Raw genomic sequence first — 23,204 nt, 5'->3', positions numbered from 1 at the left:
ATCCAACAGGCACACCTACGTCTTTTGCATTCGTTAAGTGCCCCACACAATGCATGCGTTTGCGTGTGCGTGACAGTAGTTTGACACATTTCCCATGGGAAAACTGTCAAAAAAACGCAAACCTCGACGGAACGGACGCTATGTGTTCCAGGATTTAGCCTAACGTAGTAAGTCTGTATAGATCTGCAAACATTATGCAAGTGATGACCTTCCTCATCAAGAAGCGGTTGCGACTCAAACATGTGGTGGAGGGTATCAACTGCTTGGAGAAAGTGCATAGAAAAATCAATATTCAGTTTATTTACTTCGCCATTGAAACGGTGACGGTGTGCATCAATGCACGAAATGTGTCCCATAAACAGATGAATGAAACTATTGCAATACTTCTAAATTTTAGATTCAAAGCTTTTAACGGAAATATCCCTATTTTTGTAATAGACAACGCAATCCGTTTCCATGGAGCAGGAAGTTATAGTTTCGAATGGCTAAATGACATTATACTCCTAACGAAACAAAACCCTCACCACAAAGAGGATTTGTCCGTCGTGATTTTGATGGCTTTTGCTTGAGTCCTGTCGCTGTCACCCGTTTGATGGTCTTCCGTGTCGCAAGGCTTGTTACCACGAACGCAACCTCCAATCCTATTTATGAACTCTGGACATGACCAACCACCACTTCGACGAACGGAAATTTACTGCATCAACCTGTCGTTGCCGTATAGGTATAGGGTGGTATAGGTACTGGTATGGTTGCCGTTAGTTCGCCAGTCAATTACGAGGCCCATTAGCTCGATGCTATGAATTGGTTGACGGTTGATCGACCAGTTGATTGAGAGAGGAACCACGATGTAAGTGCAATCCACTAGCAGTTATCGACTAGCAGTAGTTGCTCTACAATTTCAGGCCAATCCGTCAAATACGGAATTGATTAGAGGTTAACTAGTTCTTAAAGTAGAAAAGCTGACACGTTTTTAAAATAATTTAACCAAACAGCCATTCTATAGAAAAGCGATATAGTGCAACTACATACTGTACGTAAATGTCATTTCCTTAATTCTTGAAATAGTCAAATTACTTATTTATGCTGATGACATGAAGCTCTTTTTGGAAGTCAGAAATAACCAAGATATAATGTATTATATATATGTATTTCAGAAGGAAATTCATATTTTTTTTACAAATGGTGCTCAAAAAGCTTATTGCAGCTGAATGTTAAAAAGTGTAATTTAATAACTTTTAGCAGAAAACTAAGCACACCGACTACCGCAATTAATCTAGGAAACCAAGAAGTAGAAACATGTGAAAGAGTTAGGGATCTGGGAGTTATTTTGGATTCTAAACTAACTTTCATAGACCATTACAATACGATCATCCATAGAGCAAATAATATGCTTGGGTTTATAAAACGCTTCAGCTACAATTTTGAAGACCCGTATACAATAAAAACTCTGTACATTTCTTATGTGAAATCAATTCTGGAATATTGCAGCGTTGTCTGGTCCCCTTTTAGAATAATCGACTGGATAGAATCAGTACAAAAACAATTTCTATTATATGCTCTTCGGAAACTAGGTTGGACAGTATTTCCTCTTCCATCATATGAAGCACGCTGCATGCTTATAAACATTCAGACATTAAAAGAGTGTTGTGAGATCGCCATGATCTCATTTGTAAATGATATTATTTCGCAACGAATTAACTCATCTGAAATTTTATCTAAAGTCAATTTCTATGCGCCGACATGGCATCTTCGTAGTCGAACACCTTTTAAAACTTGTTATATTCGGACGGATTACGCTAAATTTGGACCAATTAATCAAATGATGTCAATCTATAATGAACATTGCGATATGATTGACTTTACAATGTACTAGTCTACGTTGGATTGACGAAATAAAGAAATAAATAAACTCCGATTGTCGTGAAACTTGATAAGTTTGTAGTTCATCGAAAATAATTAGACTCGTATTTTTTATTACGTCATTAGGGTGACCAATTTTCAGATATAGTGGCTCCAAAAATTAAGGTTTTTCAAAAAATATGTAACTAGGGAATCGCGCCACTTGGGCGGTGGCATCTATATTCGTCTGTTTTCCACTATAACTCAGTCAAATAAGAACCAATTGACACAACTTTTGGAATGTGGTGAGATAGGTATAGTATCTACCCGTGTACAACATTTCAAGTCAAATGGTTCAAAATTGACTGAGTTATAGTGGAAAACAGACGAATATAGAAGCCACCGCCCAAGTAGCGCGATACCCTATTTTAGTTTTGTCATGTTTTCATGGTCTCGGGACCATGTTTGACATTTTTGGGGTTTTACAAAATATTTTATCCTAATTATATCAAATTATGTTATAAATGTTGTTGTTACATTGTAAAATAATTTAGTTTTGATTTTTTTTACATTCAGAAAAAATGATACACAATAGTATCCAATTAACGTAGAAATTTGTTTTCATGAAGCTAAAATTTGTATAAGTTTTTGTTATAATTTTGATCTTATAACAAAATAGTTTATTATTTTGATTAGACCGGTGTACTTCTTATTATAATTTTAGTTAATTCAACATCATCATGCATCTATTTTATAACAAAATAAGTTATTTCTTGATCGTATCAATTACCTACATAAAATATCAGAGAATTAAAATACCTTGACACATTTATTATTATATACGCATACACACTCGTATACACCATTTTGAACAAAAATTGCTGGCTAAGTTTTTTGTGCAGATTGCCTTCATGTACAGCATGGCTTTAAAATGCTCTAATTTGTTTAGAAAATGTCTGGTCAATTTCCGCATTATATACTTACTGGGTAATTGTTAGAAATTTTTTATTATTTTTTTCCGTAAGGACGTAAATCCGGCGCCACTTTTGATCCAACACACACTAAGCTTTCGTAAGGCACGGGCGCAATTCAGATCCCATTGTGATCCACTAGCCTCTGCCCAGCAACTCATATCCCTACCTCCTCGCGGTACCGGCCGGAAACTATGAGCAACCTTAGGGAAGATCGGGTAACCAACCCCGGTTTGAACTTTGGTCGTAGGCTGACAGGAAAGGGGGGGGGGGTTTGCTTCGGCAAACCTGAGCGTCTGTTCTCCAGGTGGAGCGGTTCACAAAAGCGTCTGATCCCCATGTTAGAGGCGGCTGGTCTACGTCCGAGTGTCAGGGAAGGACTCTAAGCTCAACTGTGCACTATGGTCCTCCGGAAAGTAAGGGGTTGGTGTCAGGCCCTACGAGCCAGCCGTAAAAAACCATTGTAACGGAAAATCAGCAACAGAATAATACGAACCGAGACCAACGGCAACGACCCCAGCGAACAAAAAGGACTTGCGATTGAAAACTCGGTACGTGGAACTGCCGATCTCTCAACTTCATTGGGAGCACCCGCATACTCGCCGATCTACTGAAGGACCGCGGGTTCGGCATCGTAGCGCTGCAGGAGGTGTGTTGGACGGTTCTACCCCATTACCCCGAATGCCATTACCCCGAACGCCATTACCCCGAACGCCACTACCCCGAAAGCCATTACCCCGAATAGGCCATTACCCCGAAAGCCGTTACCCCGAATGGGCCATTACCCCGAACGCCACTACCCCGAATGGGCCACTACCCCGAACGCCATTACCCCGAAAGCATATTTTTAGATGGGTTATTCTGATGATGGGTATTTTATTTTTTTATTAATTTAATAACATTACTGACAGCTTTAATACCAGAAGATATCATTGTAAAGAATAACCTTAAAACAAAATAATGGAGTAATACGTATTAGAGATGATCTTGTATGAGATAGAGCTGTCAGCAAAGGTCCTTCAAATACTGGCTATCGATATTGGCTCATTAGGCCGAAAGACATTTGGCCAAAGTATCACTAATAAGTCTAATGATCATTAGGCGAGATCAAATAATACAAATTGCAAAATAGGCCCGGAAAGAACATTTTATTGTTAGAAAAAGAAAAAAATCTTTTAAGGAGGAATAGACGATTTGATAATAAAACTCTATAACAGTGTAACTTAAAAAAAAAACATTCCTTAAATGTGAAAAAAAATTATTGATAGGTTGGCCGCCAATAAGGTCTGCAAGGATATAACAAGAAAGAACAGCATATAAATTAAAGAAGGGCAAATCTTCTATTAGACCATTCATAAACTACGTAGACCGAATTTTGGTCACCTCGGTCCTCTCCCCCTCCTCATCGTAGAATTTTAAAAGACAATTACACCGTCTTCGGCCAGAGGCCGCACAGACTGTACATGTACAATACTGTACTGTACTATAGACAATAGACAACACGTATAACACTCAGTGACTCAGTGGAGTATTTTCTGTTTTGACGAAAAGTTTCCTCGACCGAAGCGGGAATCGATCCCACACTCCGAGGCATGCGAGATACCTAATCGACTAACGCCGCTAACCGCTCGGCCACGAAGTCCACGATTTGTTCATACAAAAATTTGAAAATTTGTATAGAGCTTAGAATTTGGATAGACCCTCTCCTACTTACATAGTTTATGCACGGCCCCTATACATAAATCTGCACAGGGAAACATGGCTACCAAACAACTCTGTAACAATATAAGTCGAAAGAACAGCCCAACTCTAAAAGAAGGAAAAACACCAGATGGAATTAATAGAGATATGTCACCAATCAACCCGGTAACGACGTAACTAGAAAGAACAGCCTATAAATTGAAGAAGGGAAAATCTCATATACAGTAAGCAGCTTTCACTCCCAGTAAACTATATAAGTGCAGCTAGAAGAACAGCCTTTCATGAAAAGAAAAGCTACAGTTTTGTCGCCAGAAAAAAAATAGGTAATTTGGTCCAACGATGCTGGATCTACCTTGCTAAGTGAACTGAACTGAATATCTGAAATTCAGTCCAGTACTACCAACTTGAAAAAAATATTCAGAAAACAATTTTAGGGCTTGATGTTTTGGAAACTGATTATCAAAATCAAAAGAAAATCAAAAGAAATCTAGTTGCCAGTTTGGTCGCAAGTCAATTCTGAAAAATTTTACTTGAAAGAATTGCCTATTATTCAAAGAAGATCAAATCCGCTGTGGAGTTAGTTATTCATCTGCAAATAAACTACATAACACTCAAACTCGAAAGAACAGCTTCTGATGAAAAGAAGGAAACATTTCTATAAAGAAATTAACAGTTTGGCTACCAAACAACTCTGCAATAGTACACCACAGACAAACAGACGTAACACCTTGAACGATTTTCATGGAAATCCATCGCCCAGTTCACACTACCATCACCTGGTGGAAAAGTTGCACGAATCACTGTGTTGTGCAATATCGTCAACAGAAGGCGCTAGTGTGAAACGTCAAACGCATAGAAAAACGATGCGCGCGCCTCTGGTTGTGAAAGCCACAACTATGAAAATTTAAAATGATCGTTAAAAGCGTGGTCGATGGAAATTTCGCAAGTGTTACGTCTGTTTGTCTGTGAGTACACGGTTGGCAACTGCAAACTCAAAAGAACAGCCTATTTAAAAAATAAGGCAAATATTTGGAGAAGTGTAGTTTGATAACCAGCACAATCGTTTGCCACCAGTTTACAATCGTGCTTGACGCCAACAAACTTTTAAAAGAAGGGAAAATGTCAGTTTGAAATACTTGTAGTTTTTATAGCCATAGCTATAAGTTCAAAAGAGCAGGCTAAAAGCTAAAAGTTCAAAAGAGTGTAATTTACATTCACCTCGTGGAGAGTTGCCTCTGCAGCTCCCTCACGATTTCGGTATGCGTGTGCGACCCATGCTCTATTCGGCAAAGTTTTAGAAAAAATCACAAGGTAAAAGTCGTCCATACATTGTTTCTTGATTGCACGCTTCTGAGTTGAGAAAACTGCAAGTGAGTGTAACTCTTTCCAAGTGAGTGTTCCCATCCTTGAGAGCAGCTAGTTTAAAATATGGAAAATTCGTCTTTACTTGTCTTCTTAATTTCATTGCGTTTGCTGCTTTCGTTTTCACGAACCTTACTTTAGCATGAAGCACAACATACGGAAACCTAAGAAAAACGGAACCTATTTTAAACAGGGTACGAAAAACGGATCACGCCGAAAAACAAACGCTTTGTCCTAAGCGGTTCATGTTGGTAACAAAGGCGCTCCGCAACAAACGCATGTCAGGCGATGAGAGCAATAAAACAAACATCGCTTGCCGTGCGTGTGCTGATATTCCGGCTTTTTCGCTGAAATTTTCGACCCACATTATCGAATTCATAAGCATTTGGACGAAATAAGACTCTTGCAAACCGCAGAGTTAAGTTTCAGTTGTAAAACAATGCGAAAATCACAATGTGAGTAGAACGAGACAAATATTCCTACCGTTTTTGTTGTGAACAAACTCGGGAGCGATTTTGTCATTACCTGCTAACGAAAAAACAAAGCGTTGTTGCCGTGCTTTCTTTGTTACCTATTTTTCGCTTGCGGTGGCATATTCTGCGTACACTGATTTTAAACAATGTGCTCCCATTGTCATGCTTTCTAAAACGAAGTAAATAAGAGCTATTTGATTTGTGTTTTATTTTTATATTTTTACTAGCTGTACCCGGCAAACTTTGCCTTGCCTACTGCGTTTTTTTGACGTTTAGAGTCCCTAGCCAAGCGCCCAAGTCCCCGTTCAAAATGTATGAAAACCCGATTTTCAAAAACTCTCAATTTTCCCATGTTTTGTGCCTCATAAACCTTCCTTGGGTGAAATCTAACAGAACAAAACTTATACCACCCAAATCGGACCACCCGTTCGCAAGTTATGCGCGGTCCCACGTATGCCACTGCATTTTTATATATGTATATAGATTTACTCGTTTCAAAAAGAAAACGGAAAAAAATCGGTTCCTAAATCGTCTGTTTAAGAATAGAATTAACATAGGGGCATAAAATGGAGAAGAGTATTCATACCTACACTAGTAACTGATTACCCTTTTCTAACTTATAACCATCTTCATCAACTTCTAATCGGTCACCACTTTTTTGGTGATCTCCTGAACGATTCGGGGTAATGGCCCTTTCGAGGTAGTGGCTTTCGGGGTAATGGCTTTCGGGGAAATGGCTTTCGGGGTAATGACCCATTCGGGGTAATGGCTTTCGGGGTAGTGGCCTATTCGGGGTAATGGCATTCGGGGTAGTGGCGTTCGGGGTAATGGCGTTCGGGGTAATGGGGTGGAGCCGTGTTGGACAGGATCCATGGTGCGAACGTTTAGAGGTATCATACCATCTACCAGAGCTGCGGCAACACACGCGAGCTGGGAACACTGCCCATATTCGCATAGTCGATGTAACCACCACTGGCAATGCCACCGTACAAAAGCTAATATCTAACGCGTGTGCATATTTGTGACCAGTATTATTCAATACATCACAGCTTTCATCGTGATGGGTGATATGCAGAGGCGCGTGATCGGTTGGTGGCCGATCAACGAAAGAATGTGCAGGTTGAGGATTAAGGGCCGATTCTTCAACTTCAGCATAGTAAACGTGCACAGCCCACACTCCGGAAGCACTGATGATGACAAGGACGCATGTTAAGCGCAGCTTGAACGCGAGTTCGATCGCTGCCCAAGCCACGACGTCAAGATCATCATAGGAGATTTAAACGCTTAGGTAGGCCAGGAGGAATTCAGACTGGCGATTGGTAAGTTCAGCGCCCACCAGCAAACGAACGAAAACGGCCTACGACTCATTGATTTCGCCGCCTCCAAAAATATGGCCATACGTAGCACATTTTTCCAACAAAGCCAGCCTTATCGTTACACCTGGAGATCACCACAGCAGACGAAATCTCACATCAACCACGTTCTGATTGATGGACGGCACTTCTCCGACATTGTCGACGTCAGGACCTATCGTGGCGCCAACATCGACTCCGACCACTATCTGGTGATAGTCAAACTGCGCCCAAAACTCTCCGTCATCAACAATGTACGGTACCGGCGACCGCCACGGTACAACCTAGAGCGACTGAAACAACCGGATGTCGCCTCAGCATACGCGCAGAATCTCGAGGCCACGTTGCCAGACGAGGGCGAGCTCGATGAGGCCCCTCTAGAGGACTGCTGGAGTACAGTGAAAGCAGCCATCAACAACGCAGCCGAGAGCACTAGTGGGTACGTGGAACGGAATCAACGGAACGAATGGTTCGACGAAGAGTGCAGAACGGTTTTTGAGGAGAAGAACGCAGCGAGGGCGGTAATGCTGCAGCAAGGGACTCGACAGAACGTGGAACGTTATAAACAGAAGCGGAAACAGCAAACCCGCCTCTTTCGGGAGAAAAAGCGCCGCCTGGAAGAAGCGGAGTGTGAAGAAATGGAACTGCTGTGCCGTTCCCAAGAAACACGGAAGTTCTATCAGAAGCTCAACGCATCCCGCAACGGCTTCGTGCCGCGTGCCGAAATATGCAGGGATAAAGACGGAGGCCTCTTGGCGGACGGACGTGAGGTGATCGAAAGGTGGAAGCAGCACTTCGATCAGCACCTGAACGGCGTGGAGAACGTAGGCACGGGAGCCCACGTCAACGGAGGAAACGACGACGCTAGTGCAGCGGAAATGAACCAACTCCCAGGCTGAGAGAAGTTAAGGAAGCCATTCACCAGGTCAAAACCAACAAAGCAGCTGGTAAGGATGGTATCGCAGCTGAACTCATCAAGATGGGCCCAGAAAAGTTGGCCACCTGTCTGCATCGGCTGATAGTCAGGATCTGGGAAACCGAACAGCTACCGGAGGAGTGGAAGGAAGGGGTAATCTGCTCTATTCACAAGAAAGGCGACCACTTGGAATGTGAGAACTTCAGTGCGATCACTATTTTGAATGCTGCCTACAAAGTTCCCAGATCATCTTCCGTTGTCTGTAACCTAAAATGAATGAGTTCGTGGGAAGTTATCAAGCCGGCTTCATCGACGGCTGCTCGACAACGGACCAGATATTCACTGTACGACGAATCCTCCAGAAATGCCGTGAATACCAGGTCCCAACGCATCACCTGTTCATCGACTTCAAAGCGGCATACGACGGTATCGACCGCGCAGAGCTATGGAGAATCATGGACGAAAACGGCTTTCCGGGGAAGCTGACTAGACTGATTAAAGCAACGATGGACGGTGTGCAAAACTGCGTAAGGGTTTCGGGTGAACTATCCAGTTTATTCGAATCTCGCCGGGGACTGCGACAAGGTGATGGACTCTCATGCCTACTCTTCAACATCGCTCTGGAAAGTGTGATGCGACGAGCCGGGCTCAACAGCCGGGGAACGATTTTCACAAAATCCGGTCAATTTTTGTGCTTTGCGGACGACATGGACAATATTACCAGAACATTTGGAACGGTGGCAGAGCTGTACACCCACCTGAAACGCGAACGCACTGGTGGTGAATGCGGCTGAGACAAAGTACATGCTGGTAGGTGGGACTGAGCGAGACAGGACAGTATTAAGTCTATGGCTGTACACCCGCCTAAAACGCGAAGCAGCAAAGGTCGGACTGGTGGTGAATGCCTCAAAAACAAAGTACATGCTGGTGGGCGGAACCGAACATGACCGGATCCGTCTGGGTAGTAATGTTACGATAGACGGGAATACTTTCGAGGTGGTGGAGGAATTTGTCTACCTCGGATCCTTACTGACGGCTGACAACAACGTGAGCCGTGAAATTCGGAGGCGCATCATCAGTGAAGTCGAGCCTACTACGGGCTCCAGAAGAAACTGCAGTCGAAAAAGATTCACCCACGCACCAAATGCACCGTGTACAAAACGCTAATAAGACCGGTGGTCCTCTACGGGCACGAGAAATGGGCCATGCTCGAGGAGGACCTGCAAGCACTCGGAGTTTTCGAGCGACGCGTGCTAAGGACGATCTTCGGCGGTGTGCAGGAGAACGGTGGGTGGCAGAGAAGGATGAACCACGAGCTCGCTGCACTTTACGGCGAACCCAGCATCCAGAAGGTGGCCAAGGCCAGAAGGATACAGTGTGCAGGGCATGTTGCAAGAATGCCGGACAACAACCCTGCAAAGCTGGTGTTTGCAATTGATCCGGTTGGCACAAGAAGGCGTGGAGCGCAGAGAGCACGATAGGCGGACCAGGTGCAGCGTGACCTGGCGAGCATTGGGCGCGGCCGAGGATGGAGAGCGGCAGCCACAAACCGAGTATTGTGACGTACTATTGTTGATTATGTTTTGTCTCAAATGTGATGTTGAACAAATAAATGTATGTAAGCTCTCGTAACGTGTAAATTGAAAGGCAAAATTCTAATCCCAAGCCCCATATATTAGTACTGCTTGTACTTCTAGCAACTACCAAGTGTACACGGTCACCACACGCTCATTTCGTTCTCCGGTGGACATGGTATTAATTGGTGAGCTCGTTCCATATAATTTATAGAAATGAAAGGATAATTTGAAAAAAAAATGACAGTATATAAAATCAAGTCTTGTGCGCGTTAGTATTGATAGTTTCTTTGCACTATTGGTTTGCACCATTACTGAACATTTTATAAAATTAATGAGCTATGTACATTGTACAAAGAGATAGGTTATGGCTCCAAATCCCCTGTTATGGTGCATTTTATTGGTGCCATGCTATCTTGAAATAGCAACCAATGATATTTATAATGTTAAAATTTTGTGGGAATTATCATAAATATCAAAAGTTTTATGTCTATACTAATCTTTTTTTTCATTTTATATCTTTCCAGGTATGATTTCCTTACACGCTTCAAAGTTCTCACCCTAAACAATGTTGGTAAGATACAATGTTTGTCTTCCTTCGAAGAATTTCATCAAATTGCTTCATGATGGAATCCACCTGTATTTTTTTTTTTCTTCAAGCTTGTATCGCCCAAAACTGTGAATCATCAACACGGTAATATCTACCACCTCATCTCCATTCATTGCAGTAGGAGTGAAATGGTGAGCAGCTTAACTTCACCACCCACTTGTCCGGTCGGGGGTGGTGCGGACCATCTGACTGCCACCCGTCAAATTTGTTTTTGTTTCGAATTTTTGCATTCTTGCTTATGAGTTACGATATTTGATTCAACGGTAAATATATATGTTTACACGCCAAAAAAGTTAACGGCGTGGGTTTCTTTAAAATCTCTTTCTATTTTTCTATACTTACACAAACAGTGTGGTTTAAGCCGCAACTTTGAGAAAATCAAATGAAAACGTTTAATTCCCAAGATACTGCCAAATTGTCCCATTCAGTCGAACTCTTTCAATCAATCCTGTGTGGTAATCATTTTAAGCGTTTGCTGAGTTGATTCTTCACACTAATATATCACTACACATCCACACATACTTCAGTGGCGTAAAAAGTCGAATCTTCGATATCCGATGTGTTTTTTTTTTTTTAATTGCTCCTAAAAGAGTTTTTAATTCCTTATGGAGAGTTAAAAAAAAAATTGTTTCAAATTGTTAAAAAATGTACAAAATGTTCATGTGAATAATGTGCATTCATCGTTGTTTTATTTTATATAAGCGTGCATTATCAAGAGAAACGGAACTCAATTTTCAGAAAAGAGTATTCACGCTTAACATATTACAACATGTTAAAGTTGCTTATCACTACGTTGAATTTGAATAGATCGTAACAGTATCGTATACATATATGTAAAAGCGTGGTTATGCTCAACTTTTTACAGATAAAAGTAAGATAATGGTAGTCGTACAATTTTCACTTTTTCAATAGGGGAAATTACCTATTCTCGGCCGTTTTGTTCTCTTCGTCTTTGGGGGGTTTTTGAAACCTACACAGATCGAAAAAAGAGTGTAAAATTCTGTGACATATGATGCACATAATTGAAGCGTGGCATATCATAGAAGTTTACATAACATATCATGTAAAGTTCATGAAATATCATGTAAACTTCCATTATATGTCATGTAATTCAGCATGACTCTGAGAGTTTACATGACATATACAGTTTCTTACCGATTTTGGCAACACCCGTTTTTGTCTACTCCCGATTTTGGCAACACCCGTTTTTGGCAACATTTCCTACCCGATTTTGGCAACACCCGTTTTTGGCAACAATTTCTTATCGATTTTGGCAACAATTTTTTACCGATTTTGGCAACAAAAAATGTTGACCAAAAATTTTTACCGCAAAATCGTTTGTATTTGTAAATGTAGTGTTATTTTAGCCTTACTTTTCTTTAAAAAATCAAAATTCATTCAATTTTCCAAAATCGACAATTTTACCAATCATGACGTAATTTATGAACGTCACCTACAGGGATCGTTTTATAGCTTGTGAATAGTCCATATTAATAATATAAGCCAAATTGACGCATAAAAGTTGAAAATAATCCACAAAATTTTTTTACCGATTTTGACAACACCCCAATTTGGCAACATAAAATTCACCTCGTGTTGCCAAAATCGGTAAGAAACTGTAACACAAATTTACATGATATGTCATGTAAATCATCATAACATTAAGTTTACATGAGTAAAATGAAGTTTACATGACGTGTAAATCTCATTATTTTTATCTGTGTATTGAACTCAGAATTGGTCTCAAACCCTTCCCAACTAAGCTGAATTGTATGGCCAAGTTTCAGGCAATTTGGCTGACAAAAACCTCCCATGACGAAGAGAACAAATCTGCCGATAATACCCATTGTCACCCTATATACTCGATGAGTAAATATTCTATAGCGTGTAACTTGTAGACCAATTCTCTGTTATGAGAGAAATATGTACCTAAGGAGAGAAAGCATATTGCTCAATTTCCCCTTCCTACTCTCTATACGTCACAAATAGCAAAATATACTTCTCTTGACTCTCTCTATAAACTTCTCATTGCTCATGCGCGTTCACTCACAGCGATAGATCTCTGCTTTCCCATCGGAATCCATTGAACTTTGGTGGAATTTTCTCAGGCGCTCAGGCGCGATCCCGCCTCACGAAGCCATAGATATGTACAACCATTATTGGCACCTTACCTCTAGTATGTTGTTTGTAAACCTACCGCCAGCCCCGATAAGGTTTCCATCAGCCAGCCCAAAAAGAAAGTTTGGTGGGACCGGGACCGGGAGAACCCATAAATTGACAACCTTTCGGGTGAACATCTGCTCAATAATTTACGACGGACAACAGCCAACAACCAGCCAGCCAGCAACGTCATTCACAAGTTCATGCTGCTGGTACCATGACTGACTACATACATACTGTGCGTGTGGGAGGGCAGCGGCAGCGTCGATGCGATGATGAACAAACGTCCTTTGGGAAAGTCGCAATTTGTGCTCTTTTGCAGAATCAATTTCGCGCTTTCCCCCGGACAACTTTTATTGAATAACCTTGAAGCAATTTTGCGGGTGACGTAAATCGCGGTAAATAAGAAAGCTTTTTGCCATTTTCTTTCGCCATCACCACCGACAGACTCACAAAAAGGCTGCTGCTGCTGCTGCCCGAGAAGGATCTTGATGGTGAAAATTGACCAAAGTCACGTTCGGTACACCGCCCACTTCTGGCCAGTTGCAGTCCAAATTTTAACCGGGCGTGTTTTATGTGAATGCATGAAATGTGAGATTCGAACCGGCTAACATTTGGTTCCTGCGGTTCGAATCCGTCATCGATATGATTTTGGAATTGTGAAATTTACTACTGTTATAATGTCACTTTGTAAATTAATCAGAAAATTTTCTTCCAGAAGTGTATGAAAATAATATAAAAAATCCAAGGAATTCAGGAATTAGCTTAGCTTAGACTGACTGCACACATCTATGGTTGCTATTCCGTGATTGACCCGAACCAATGCCAGTTGCACAATGAATCAACTGAACAATTGACTGGGAGTGGTCAATATTCTCACTGTGCACGCTTCAGAGACTCTCTTTAATGGTACAATAACGGCGCCGGCCACGTCCTTGCAGTCAGGTTGGAAGAGGGAAGGAATATTAGTAACAACCTTTGTTAAGTGAAGGCTCGCGTTTACCGCTGCGACTCCACCAAAGGCTGCAGGAAGGAGTGTTTGTTAGTAGGAAAGGTATCGTTGGGTCCGGATTCACTTTGATAAGTAATATGACCTTCGTGCCATGCTGGTTGCCGCGCTATTGTTTGCTTTACGCGGAAAGCAAACAATCGACCACCCGCATCAGGTGGTCGCTTAATATTTACTGCAAACGACGCGCCAAAATATGCAATCTAACACACTATTATTCGCTTCACTCGGAAAGCAAATAATCGATCACCCACGTCAGGTGGTCACCTAATATTTCGAACCGAACCGCGGAAGCTAGTCGCCAAATATTTAACTGCAAATGACACGAACGAACATGCAAGCTGATGCACTATTGTTCACTTCATATGAGAAGCAAACAACTGATCACCCACGTCAGGTGATCGTTCAGTGTTGCTACAAAAGACGCGACACAACGAAATGCTCATTTCCGAATAGGGAAAAAGAAAAATCGAACGACCGAAGCAAAAGCGCGCGACACCGGCACCCGGACGAAATCCTATCACACACTGATGCACGCTGGGTCTGCCGCCGTCGAAATGGTCACTTCCAAATAGAAAACGAAAAATAATCGGACGACCGAAGCAAAAGCGCGCGACACCGGCACCCGGACGAAATCTCTTTCACACACTCAAAATCCAAGGAATTCAGAAATTCTGCAAAAAATTGCATTCAATATCCGACCGAGACTCTCTTTTGAATCTTCGGTAGGAATTTTATTCTCAATTTCAGACATATTGGCAGTTTAATATTACTATTGCTCTCATTATTTTTATTACTTATATTGAAGAGATTCACTTCTAAAATGTTTGAAGTATCACACAATTCTTTTATGGATTTTTGTATCAACCCGTTCAAGTGTTTATTTAAGATCGAAGAGATTACAAAATTCGTTTCTAGCAAGTCAGATATGATTACATGACGGTACCAATTATTACATAATCACTCAACTATATCAACTATTGTGGAATTATCAGGTGGAATTATCTTATTTTTCCTTCTAAACCATGGGGAAAAATCTGCTCAACAGAACAGGAAGGTCCGGGTAGTGTGGGATTAAGGCCGTCTTCTATAACAAAAGTGAAAGCCAGGAGTACTCTCTTCTCGACCCACTAAACACATTCCCATGGTCGCCAAACTCTACGTCTCTCCGGAACCACCAAGAAGGCATTACTTAAGAGAGGGGCTAGTGCAGATCGCACCCTCAAAGTTAGCTGCGTAGTCTGCAGCAACGAACATCGATGACTCGCTTTGGAGAGCCAACCAAGATAGCAAGCTGCGCCCAACTGTATTGCCAAGCATCAAGAACTGATACCTACGTGCAATACGATCTAACCTCTGACACGAATGCACTTTTTAGTGTAAAGTGTCATTAATAAATAATAAAAAAAAAGATCTAACCTGCTGAAGGCAAGGGTATCACTACCATTCAGGCCCTATCAGCCACCTGCCTCGGCCCTTACCGGGGAGTCCTTTTTAACCGCGGACTCGGATCCAACCCAACCCCGACAACAACGCTACCAGAATGTTCTCTCCGCGGCCAGTTAATCGCTGTAAGGGTCGTTTTCTACAGCACGGCACCGGTATGACCTACGAAGCCGACCCCGAACCCTAGGACCACCTCTTGCATCGCTTCTGAACTGGCGATTCTCCGAGTCCACGCGCCACCTGCTCTGTAGCTCCAAGACGATTTGGGTGATAGTCGTTCAAACGGCAGTCCAGCCAAACTCATCCCTAAACATCCTCTGGACAAGATTGTCCGGAGTTGTAAACTTTCCGCTTGTGACAATCATGTGGTCACACATTGTGCGAAAACGCGCACACGAACACAACGTGTTCCGCCGTTTCCTCTAAACCATTGCACACTGGGCATTCGGGAGAATCCGCATGCCCGAAACGGTGTAGATACTGTCGGAAGCAACCATGACCTGAAAGGACCTGTGTCAGGTGGAATGTAACTTCCCCATGGCGCCTATTAATCCAACTATCTACCCTCGGTATCAACCTATGGGTCCACCTTCCTTTGGTGGACCTGTCCCACGCGCGCTGCCATTTGACCATAGAGGCCATCTTGGCAGTCCTGCGTATGCCTCTTGTGCCGCGCATTTCGAAGCACTCCATGTCCTCACTGATAAGAATGCTGATAGGCACCATACCAGTAATGACGCAGAGAGCGTCGTGTGACACGGTACGGTATGCGCTCGCAACCCTCAGGCACATAAGCCTGTAAGTACTTTCCAGCTTCCATCGGTAGCATTTAGTACTTAGCGCGGTGTCCCACGCCGGGCCGCCATACCTAAGTATGGACGTAGCAACACTAGCCAGAAGCTTGCGCTTACTGGCGTACACCGCAGAGCTATTGGACATCACCCGGGACAGTGCCGCAATAGCTGTGGAGGCTCTTTTACAGACATAATCGACGTGGCTACCGAAGGTAAGCTTATCTTCGATCATCACGCCCAAGTGTTTGACGGAGCGCTTTGACAGGATAGTTACACTCTCCTACACTGATCTCCGTCTGCTGCTCCGACTTCCGATTGTTATCAACTGTCACCTCTGTCTTGTGGTGAGCCAGCTCCAGTTTCCTGGATCGCATCCACGCCTCCACAACCTTGATTGAGTGGTCGGTAGTCAACTTCACCTCCTCGATCGTTTCACCGTAGACTTCGAGCGTAATATCGTCGGCAAATCCCACTCCCACTGGGTACTCTAACCTCAACACCTCGTCGTACATGACATTCCATTGCACCGGACCCAGGACTCCTGAGGTTATGTGAAAGCACTTCCGACCCACCTCCGTGTCGTAGACTAGTACACGATTCTGAAAGTAACTTCCGAGAATCTTGTACAGGTACTCCGGCATCCCCAGACGTGAGAGCGCATCGGCAATAGCAGAACAGCTGGCGCTATTAAACGCATTCCTTACATCCAGAGTCACTACCGCGCAAAAGCGAATTCCCCTTCGCTTACGCTCGAACACTTTCCGGCGGTTTTCGTAATCGACAGGATAGCGTCTACGGTCGACCTCCCCTTCCGGAAGCCGCACTGGCTACTCGAGAGACCATTTACATCCTCGGTGTGCCTCAACATTTTATTGAGGATGATCTTTTCGAGCACCTTCCACGCCGTATCGATCAAGCATATTGGTCTATATACCGACGGGTCTCCGCGTGGTTTCCCCGCCTTTGGCAATAGTACCAGGCTCTGCCTCTTCCAAGCTTCTGGGAAAACTCCCTCGTCCAGACATTTCTGCATAGCAGACCTGAACTTCTCGGGAGCCTCTGCAATAGCTACTTTTAAGGCCAGGTTCGGAACTCCGTCCGGACCTAGGGCCTTACTTACGCTAAGGGACTTAGCTATACCCGCAAGTTCCACATCGGTGACCCTCTCCTCATCGTCAGAACTCGAGTCCATAGCTGCCATTGTACAATTTCCTTCTTCATCTCACTAAACCATAGATATCCAAACTCCCTGAAGCAGTATTTGGAGGAATAAGTATCAGGATGTGAGCGATGAGCCCTAAAGGGTCAAAAATCGTCATCAGGACATGGAGCATCTTCCGTTTGGTGGGTGGTCGTTGATCCTCCAGAGGAAGTAGATCGTATCGTTTCTATCCTACTTTGAACAAGGATTCATCTGTCGTGGTACTTCGCCACATACTGAGCACTTTTTCGGCCGCTATTTCGGAATATACAGGGGATGGCTAAAATGTTTGGGATAGGCAACATTTTTTCCTCTCACAAAAAAGTTCAACATGCTGTAACTTTCATAGAGTGCATCAAAGAATCTCAAATTTTTACTGTTTGTTTACCTATTATATGTGCATCAATGCATTGGTACAAATTTGGGCTCGATTGGCTAAGCTTTCGCGAAATTAGAACCGTTCGTATAAAACCCTTTTTTCTAGACAACTAATTTTTGAACTGTCATATCGCGGAAACCAGTGAACCGAATTGAATGAAATTTTAAACGTTTATCAACAATATATTGATACTTGATACGGCGTTATAAAATGTAATATTTCCTTACGACGAATAAAGTTATACCGGTTTGACATTTTTACTCATATAGAGGAAAATACGCTCTAACAATCTTTGAATACCAAATGGCGAACTATAAAAATATTAAACGTAGGTTAAGTAGTGTGAATTGGCAAGTAGTTTTAAGAAACGAAGGAAATGTCGATACTGCTGTTGACGTATTTTACAAAATTTTATCGGAAATAATCATCCAAGAAATTCCTTCAAGGAAAAAACGTCGTATCAGAAATTTATAAAACCCAATCTGGTATAATAGACAGATAAAAAAATTTGAAGAACCGCAAACAAAAAGCCCATAAAAATTACAAGACACACAATACCAATGAAAATCTAGCAAATTATTTGGATATATGCGAGCAATTGAACTTAGCCATCAGTAATGCATTTGAAGAATATAATTCAAAAACTGAAAGCGAAATAAAGTCCTGTCCAAAGAACTTCTTCAACTACGTAAAATCCAAATTAAAATCTGACAATTTTCCATCCGTTATGCATCTTGATGAATCTGTTGGTGATAACTCGGAAAAAATTTGCAATCTTTTTGCAAATTTCTTCCAAGAAATCTATACAACATTTTCTGAAGAAGATCGTGACCGCGATTATTTTGCATTTTACCCAGAATTCCCTAGGGACATTGGCGTAAACCAACTCCAAGTGCAGGATATTTTACATGCTCTTAAGAATCTAGACGCCTCAAAAGGTCCTGGTCCTGACGGGATCCCCCCAGTATTCATGAAAACTTTAGCACAGGAACTGACTGCTCCTTTGTTTTGGCTTTTTAATATGTCGCTGGAATCTGGTAATTTCCCAAAACTATGGAAAAGCTCTTTTCTAGTACCTATTTTCAAATCTGGCCGAAAATCAGACGTACGTAATTATCGTGGTATAGCCATTATCTCTTGCATTCCGAAACTTTTCGAGGCAATTGTCAACGAAAAGCTATTTCTCCAAACCAAAAACAGAATTACTGATATGCAACACGGCTTCTTCAAAGGTCGGTCGACCTCAACAAATTTACTGCAATTCATAGACTATTCATTAAACGCAATGGATAATGGAAACCACGTGGAAGCTCTCTACACGGACTTTTTAGTAAGGCATTTGATCGCATTGACATACCAATGCTACTTTTCAAACTACAAAAAATCGGAATTGAGCCAATTCTCCTGAAATGGCTTGAATCATACCTAACTGACCGTCAACAAATAATTAAATTCAATGGAAACAAGTCAAACCCAATTCAAGTCACTTCAGGTGTCCCCCAAGGCTCTCATTTAGGACCTCTTCTCTTTATTATGTATGTAAACGACATTTCCTTCATTTTAAACAAACTAAAAGTTCTAATTTATGCCGATGACATGAAGCTCTTTCTGGAGATACGAAATGAAGAAGACATCAATGTATTCCACAATGAAATTCACATATTCTACGTATGGTGCAAAAAAAGCCTTTTAGAATTAAATGTAAAAAAATGCAACTTAATATCATTTAGCAGAAAAAGAACAACACCAAACATTTCAATTGCATTAGGAAACCAAAATGTGGAAAAATGTGAAAGAGTAAGAGACTTAGGAGTAATCTTAGACTCTAAGATTACTTTCGTAGACCACTACAACACAATAATTCACAGGGCTAATAACATGTTAGGGTTTATTAAGCGTTTCTGCTACAACTTTAATGACCCATACACAATCAAAACTCTGTATATTGCATATGTAAGATCAATACTGGAATATTGCAGCATTGTATGGTCTCCTTTTTCAATCACGCACGAAGAAAGATTAGAATCAGTACAAAAGCAATTTCTATTATATGCTCTTCGTAAATTAGGTTGGACTTCATTTCCACTTCCATCATATGAAGCACGCTGCAAGCTTATCGACATACAAACATTGAAAGAGCGGCGTGAAATTGCAATGGTTTCTTTTGTTAACGATATCGTTTCACAACGTATTGATTCAACAAAAATCTTATCCTCATTAAATTTTTACATACCTTCTCGGCAACTACGAAATCGAAACATATTCATAACAAACCACTGTAGAACAAACTACGCCAAATTTGGGCCTCTTAATCGAATGATGGACATTTATAATCAACACTGCGAAACCATTGACTTTACAATGTCTCGGCATAACCTTAGAAAATACTTTTACAGTCTTCGAAGTCCCAACACATAAAAACATTATAAATACACTACCTATCCTAATTTATTTTTTTAATATTTTTTATGTATTTCTTAGACTAAACTATAGCATTAAGAAACAAAAATATGTATATGTAAATGTACTAGTCTACGTCGGTTGACGAAATAAATAAATAAATAAATAAAAAAAAAGCATATCTTATTAGAGATATCTTCAGAACAGAAGTAGAAAATCTTTGGATATCAAAACTATAATTTAATGCCATTGAAGTAAAAAAAATACATTTTTTCGAGTAAGATCCATGATAATTTTTTTCAACGTTCGAAAAGTACCTATGTTTTAATAACGTGTGAAGTATTAATATATTGTTAATAAACTTTCAAAATTTCATTCAATTCGGTTCACTGGTTTCCGAGATATGACAATTCAACTGTAAGTTGTCTAAAAATAGTATTTTAGCAGAACTTCGCGAAAGGTTAACCAATCGACCTCAATTGTGTACCAATGATGAACATATTATAGGTTGACAAACAGTCAAAATTTGAGATTTTTTGATGCACTCTATGAAAAGTTACTGCAAATTGGACTTTTTTGTGAGAGAAAAAAAAGTTGCCTATCCCAAACATTTTAGCCACCTCCTGTAGGTCCATATCCTTCTCTGTCGTATCACCTTTGTGGAGTGGCGTAAGAACAGATCTTGCACATCCAGTTGCGGATTTCGAAGTCGCCTTGAGAATGCACGTATTTGACTTCCTCCGCTAGATGAATAGCTTCATTCTCCTCGACAACGCTGGTCAACATGTTGTAGAAGTATGGTCTATAGCGAACAGAGCAGGCAAGGCAGAATTTTGTGAAACGCCAAATATTTCAGCTGCTGCATCCCATATCAATCTTGTTTTTCCTGGCTTGTTGGGGTCTGTAACTAGGAATATGGGAAGGTGCCAAATGAGTGGGTGTGACTGATCAAGTTCCTCCTGTATCAGCTTTCTGGCGTACCCTTTGGTAACATATTCGGAAATTTTCCCATTAAGAGTATCTGCCAAGTCCGCGTTTTGTTCCATTCGTTTTTGAAGTTGCTGATGTCTACCCCCAAAGCATCGCTCGATTGTCCGGCAGCCGGCGGAATGTTGTCGTGCATCCACAATAATCCTACTTCGAAGCGATTATCGAGAAACCTGGGGCCTGTAGCATAATGAAAATTTTACTAATAATATTAGTCTTGTAGCTTGTAACTTATAATTTTCTGTTGCATAAAAATACTACAAGTACAAGTTACAAGTCCAATACTACAAGTCGGTTGGACTAATATTATTAGTAGAATTTACAAGTGTATGTTGTATAAACAAACTACAAGTATAAAATATTAGCTATGACTTGTACTTTTGATTACAAGTCTCAAAGGTCTTGTAAAATAATTTACAAGTTAGATTTAAAGTATTGCAGAAGTCATATTTAGTTTTGAATATATCGATTTACCATTTTGATGAACTCAAAAGATATTATTTATCTAACATGTCAACCTTAATTCCAGTTTTCGACGATTAAATTTGGCAGTATGTATTCGAAACTCATTGAAGAGAAAATTGCGTTGATGTATACTTTGTATCCAAAATATAATTTCTGCTGAGTCTCTCAAGTTCTCCAAAGTTTCTACAATACCCATCTTTGATTGGAGGTTCTTGGTAAAGTTATATATTATGGTCACTGCATAAGCACAGGTGAAGTTGCAGATGCGAAATAAATTTGAATCAATTGCTTGCATTGCATATCATTAAGCTAATCAAGAGCTACAATATACAATATACATTCACTAACTCGAATCGCGTTGCGACATATAAAAGTAGGTAAAAGCTCAATTTTTGCATCCCAGATCACTTCAGATTTTAACAAGAAGCATAACACATGTTGCTAAATCTTTATACATTGTTTTTCAACCAGTACTAAGGTATGCACACAGCAAAATCTAGCCACCGCATTTTGGATAGAAATTTCTCTATTTTCAACGAATCGTGGCCATCTCTGGCGCAAATGAAAGCTTATTGTGTAAGGAATCGAAAAATATTTACTTCGGGATATATTTTGACATTGTGTTTAAAATAGAGTCAAGGGAACAAGAAGTCCTCGAAAAGTTTTTGCACAAACGTGCTGAAAATCTGACAATGTACATTAAAGCGACCGTCCCCGCAGACCTAAGTTAGCTTTCAAGTATTCGGTTCTATACATCATTACAACCTGGAAAGGTTGCAGATCAACTTAAGAGCAAGAAAAAATCGAAGTTTGGTAGAAATTGTACTGCATTTTTCCAAAAAACGTAAAATCTCATACACTTCAAAACTCAACCCAATTGAAAAATATTGAGTAACCGTGAATTGGAACCTTCAAAAAACGTCAAAAACGACAGCTTTCATCGAAAAATAAGATTGATTTTGACACAAAGGTGGTAAAAATTTCTTGGCATGCGGTCGAAGGTACTGTGCAAAACTTTACGGAAGGGCTCAAGCTCAAAACTCGAGATGACGGATATAACAAGTCAAATCAGCAATGTCTTGATGTTGATTTAAAGTAAATTAATGCTTTTTTACGATGAATTGCTTTTGGTTTGGGAACAAGTTGGAATGAATTATTACTGCTTGATTTTCTTTGGCCAGATTTTGCTGTGCGCATACCTTAATAAATCTTTGGGACATTTTACTAAAAATCTAGGTACTTGCAGTGCCATACTTTGTAAAAAAATATTTCGTCAGAGCGGCCGAAAATTATCCAAACAGCACATGCTTTTCTTCATCAATCGTATAAAGAATGCAAAACTTCGGGATAAATGAAGTTATTTCCGGATGTTACGCGGAAAATGCAGTATATAAACAAACATCAACTGCCATTTCAAATTAATAGTGAACTGTCGGATGAATTTTGACAGGTAAATGAACCAAAACAACTTGTATTTTCATGGTCACTAATATTACAAGTGCTAATAATTGACCCTTTATGCAACACAAATTATTAGCACTTATAATATTAGTACTTGTAACTTG

The 23,204-nt window shown here is 40.9% G+C and overlaps 1 protein-coding gene and 1 long non-coding RNA gene across 6 annotated transcripts in view; both read left to right on the top strand.

Annotated features, from left to right (window-relative positions):
* LOC109412528 (AF4/FMR2 family member lilli) overlaps positions 1–23,204 on the top strand; it is a 635,361-nt gene that overhangs the window by 359,579 nt on the left and 252,578 nt on the right. The gene's annotated exons all lie outside the window — the stretch shown is intronic.
* LOC134288224 (uncharacterized) overlaps positions 1–23,204 on the top strand; it is a 125,971-nt gene that overhangs the window by 69,415 nt on the left and 33,352 nt on the right. The gene's annotated exons all lie outside the window — the stretch shown is intronic.

Source organism: Aedes albopictus, chromosome 2 (genome assembly GCF_035046485.1).
Source record: "Aedes albopictus strain Foshan chromosome 2, AalbF5, whole genome shotgun sequence".
NCBI lineage: Eukaryota > Metazoa > Arthropoda > Insecta > Diptera > Culicidae > Aedes > Aedes albopictus.
This window is presented reverse-complemented; position numbering and strand designations above follow the sequence as displayed.